Here is a 5,019-nt window from a genome sequence, read left to right on the forward strand (position 1 = left end):
GTGTTGTGGAGTTGGAAGAAGTTGGTTATCTGTAAGTGAATGAAGAATGGATCCTCTGTCTGCTTGGATTATTGCAAGGACCCTGCAAAAGTCCTTAGCAGTTGTGTTTCTGGGTCAAATACAAAAAGGGGGAATTGTAGGAAAGGCATTTTGTGCTGTTCTTGTGCGTCAGTAAAGGCTTCCTAAAGATAAGGAAAGCCTCGTATCTCTCCCGAGGAAGACACCGAGGCTGTCACCACGGAGACATGATGAAGGAGAGAAAGCTAAAAGATACGGACTCTAGCTGGCTCACAGAATGACGTGGCTCCTTGTACACCTACTGAGAACTTTTTTTCTCTCTTACGACCAATGGGCACTGAATGTGTCTTTTAAGTAAATGTAAATATCTTGAAAAACTATTAAAAAAACTATAATAAATCTCTCTTTTACACCCTTCTGATGGAGTTGTGGTGTTTTCTGCTCTGTTGCACTCTATAGCGACACCCCCACAGTGCCCCAAACCAACCCCTTCCTGAGGTCCCCCCTCTTCTTCTCCAAGTGTCCTCTCCCTGAACCCCCATCCTTCTTCAGAGTTCCTTTCCATACCCCTCATCTCTGCACCCCCTCGCCCTTACTGGGGTTCCCCTGCCCCTCCCTGACACCCCCCCCAGGTCCGTCACTGTCCCCTGCTGTCCCCCCCTCCTGCAGAGGTCCCACACTCAGGGGTCCCCCAGTGGGCGCAGTCCCCCAGGGGCACAGGTGGCACTCAAGGACCGCTTGGTGCTGAGCTGTGCGGTGGCTTCTGGGACAGGTCCTCTGTCCTCCTGGCACCGGGAGGGCTCAGGGGCACTGCCAGGCACCGGCCCCCACCTGGAGCTGCGCCATGTTGGGGACAATGATAGTGGCCAGTACCAATGCCAGGACAGTGTGGCTGAGTGTCTTCCTGAATGTCACCATCCTGGGTGAGCAGGACCCTTGGGCTGGGGGTGACTCCACCCACAGCACCGCTATTCCACCTTGCCCAGTGCCCTCAGCCCTGTCTCTGTCCCCGCAGTGCCTGTGGCCAATGCCACCATCGCCCCTGGTCCCCTGGCACACCAGGTGCATGCAGGTGATGCCGTGACCCTGCGCTGCTCAGTGCAGGTGGGCTCAGCACTTGTCACCTGGCTGCACAAGGGGCACGAGGTGGCTCGGGATCCCCTCCTGGAGCTTGGGGACATCGATGTGAGACATTCAGGCACCTACCAGTGCATGGCCACCAACCTGCTGGGACAGGACGGGCACTACGCGTTCAAGGCACTCACACCTTAGGTGGTCCTGGAGGTGACATCTGGCTCACCCTGGGTCACAGGTGGAGTCACGCAGGGTCGCCGGGACGTTCAGGACTCCCAGGGTCCAAGGTGTGTCCCCTCTGTCCCCAGCAGTGGCTGTGAATATTGGCAGGATCCCCCTGTTCCTGCTCCTGCTCGTGGCTGTCAGTAGGGGCTGTCACTGGTGGAACCACGGAGTGAGTGACAATGGAGGGGATGGGCGTCCTGAGTGAGGAAAAGCCCTCAGAGTGGGGAAAGAGACTGGCAGCACCCAGGTCTCCTGAGCTCGGGGAAACTGAGCCCACAGTGACCTTGGCTGGGCGTTCAAGAGGAATATAGAGGGTCTTGGTTCTGCTCCAGGGTCATCCAGAGTGGGCTTTGAGGAAAATTGGGATGGCACTGGGACATCCTGGAGGGTTTGGAGAGCTTCCGGAGGGCAGTACAGAGATGTGGGGGATCATTTTGGAGTCCTGGGAGTGTTCGGGGATCCGAACTTATTTGGGTTTGACTTATTTCCTAGCTTCTAGTCTTCAGGGGTATTGCTTTCTGACTGCCCTAACCCTTGTCTGTAGCTCAATTTTCATAGGGTCTGCTCGTTTTGATTTTCCTGGGCTATCAGTATCCCATACTCTTGGGTATACCTGATTCAATACTTCCTCTAACTAGTTCTTCTTGTTTGTTGGTCTGGTGTCAATTGTCAGTCTTAATGCTAAAACCGCACATTTGTCTTCAGGTACCTTCCATTGAAGTTTTCTTTTTCTAAACGCAACTGTTGCTTCCAAATTTTCAAGCAAATCCCTGCATAGGACAGATTTGGGTGAGTTTGGTAAATAAAGAAACTGATGGATTCCCATTTTCTTCTTGATTTTACATTGAAGTGGTTTCAGGAAGAATGCATTTTCTGGCTGCCCTATAGTTGCACCTAGTGCTTGAAGATAGTTTTCACTTTTGGGTATCAGTGCTTGATTCAAGAGTGAAAATGTGTCTCCACAATTAGTTAAAAATTCAACTTCTTTATTATTCTTTAGCTGTATTTTAACCGGTAACCTGCTAGGGTAAGAACTGCCAGTCTCGGTCATTTCTTATCATCTAGAGTGGCTGCAAGAGTTTTGTGTACTTTGTCTGCTAACTCTGGGCACTGGCCTTATTTCCAGTGTCCTGATTTCTTACAAGATGCACATTGATTTGGCCCCAGCTTGGTCTGTGGCTGCTTTGAACCTCCTCTGCCTCTGCCCTTTTCGCCCCTGCCTCTGCTTCAACCATGCCTACATCCGTCCTCTCCCTGGTGCCGATCCAGAGCTGCCACCATGGCTGCAGGGAGCTCTTTTTCCCACTCTTGACTATCGTACAATTTCTACTTTTGATGTAGTGTCTAAAAGCTTGCGTGACAGCTCAAAGTTGTTCGAACACTTCTCAAACTCAGACGGGCTTGGTGCTGTGACCATTTCCCTGGGGTTTTCCAGTTCGTGTTTATTTATCAGTTATCGTAGAATGGTTTCTTTTCATGTACCCCGTATTTTCCCCAAGTTGGTTAACCCCTAGGTTTTGCCCTCCCTCAAAGCTGTCCCTCATGCCATTCCCCACTCTTTGTTCCAGCTCCTTCCCTGCCTCTCAAGATAATCCAGCTTTTATTCCTGAACCTTCCCTGTCACTTTTGCCTTGGACCCATCCCTGACTGCACCACCCCTTTGGAATTCCCTATTGCTGGAAGCCCCTCTGGCCCATGTGACCTACCCTTTCCTCTCATCTGTCCTAATTAGTGCCAAGCAACTGATGGAATCCCCTCGCTCCTCCCCTGCAGATTCCTTCTTGCTCAATCCTTTGTATCCGCCCCCCTGAGTTGTACCCCGATAAAATCTCATGCACAGAAGTGCTGGCGGCTCTATGCTGCTGAATCCTTCCCTTGGGATAAACCTTTGCCTGTGGAACCTCACAACTGAGGAGCCTCCTCCTTCTCTTTGGCTGCTCCGTGCTGCAGTGAGTAGATCCTGAACCACTGAGCAGTGGCTCAGCAGGTTCAGCCGCAGACAGAACCCACGCCTTGGCCATTCCCCACTCCAGGCACAGCGCCGCAGTTTTCCCAAGAGCCAGCCCGGGCTCCGCTAGGCTGCGTCCATGGGGAACCCGTCCCAGTGCCCGACCGTGCTCTGGGTGAAAAATCTTTTCCTGATACGGAAATGAAACTTGCCCTGTCCCAGCTGCCTGCCCTTTTCTCCAGTCCTGTCACTGGTTCCAACAGTGACGAGAGCTGCAGCAGCCCCTCTGATTCCTCTCTGGAGGATGTTGAAGACCACAATGACGCCCTTTACTCTCCTCCAGGCTGAAGAAAGTGGCCTCAGCTGCATCTAGACCTTCCCCTCCAGGCCACACGCCATCCTTGCACTACTCCTTTGCATTCTGCCTAATGGTTTCATAACTTTTGATATTGTGCTGCCCAAAACTGCGCCCGTCTGCTTCCAGCGCTTCTCTTGGCTGCTGCTTCAGGCTGTGGGCACCATCATCAGAGACACTGAAGAGCTTCTCCTCCCAGAGTTGTCCTTATCCTCTGCACTTCCACGTATCTGCCTTGCTGTTCACTGGGGAACTTGCCACTTTGTGGCAGCTCATTGCTGTGCTCAGCAGAGACACAGTTTTGTTTGGACATGAGCTGCTAGAGCAAGACATGCAGCAACTGAAGCTGAGAATAGCAGAGGCTGGGCAGATGCCGTTTGTTCCAGAATGTGGGAAAGAGAGTGAGAAAAGCACAAGGGAATTTCAGACTGTTAACTTTGCATTCTAATTGCCCTGCCAAACTCATCAATGGATGGTGCTCTGGTGCTACTGCCAATGCCTTCCATGGGAAAAATTCATTTCAGGAAGGAGCAACATCATCTGACAGAGACCAAGTGTGCCAGCAGTTGCTCCAGGTGCTCCTGCCATCAGCCCCTGCAGGTAGGAGCACAGCCTCCCATGCACGTGGGCTTTGGCTCCTTCTGGCACAGAAGCTCCCCGGGGGCGCAGGTCTCTGGGGCAGGAGTCAGGCACCAGCGCTGCCAGGGCTCGGGGGGTGGCAGGTCTGCTTGGCCGGGGACTCTGCCACACCTGCTGATGTCAGCGCTCCCCGGGCCCCAGGCCTCAGAGCGGCATTCATACTCGGGCCCACACGTTCCTTGTGCGGTGTCACACCAGGACGGCCACCAGCCGGGACGTGTCCCAAGGAGGCCGTGCCAGCTTCCCTGGAAGGCCCCGTGCCCTTTCCAGAACGGCTGCGACGGCAGCCCTGGGGGCTCCTTCTGCTGCCCTGGGCCCACAGAGCAGGGCAGTGTTCGCTGATGCTCTGAGCCCTTCTTAAAGATCCTCTCGGCCTGGCTTAGACTGCTGGCGCCAGCCATTCCTTCGAACCTGGGCCACTTTGGGTGGGCTGGGGCTGGCGCCAAGGCAGGCGGCAGTGTGTGCAAGGGCCCTTGGTGACACGCTGCCACACAGTCATTGTGACATGGAACCGGGTGTCCAAGGGACCTCTGTGACACCTGGTGACATAGGATCTGGCGGTGACAAGAGCACGCCACAGTGCTCAGAGCACGCGACGGGACAGGATTGGACAGAGCGGTGCCGTGAGGAGCCCCCGCCCAGCGCGCTTGTTCGCGTCCCACCCGGAGCTTTTCTGAAGCCTTGTTCCTGCAGCTGAGCTTGAGGCCAGACCACAGGACTCCACAGTTCTTGACAGGAGTCTCCTGTCCTTGTGGCAGGA

The sequence above is a fragment of the Melozone crissalis genome, unplaced genomic scaffold (assembly GCF_028551555.1).
Source record: "Melozone crissalis strain CALT ecotype California unplaced genomic scaffold, PUWL_Pcris_2 ptg000192l_1, whole genome shotgun sequence".
NCBI classification, from domain to species: Eukaryota; Metazoa; Chordata; class Aves; order Passeriformes; family Passerellidae; genus Melozone; species Melozone crissalis.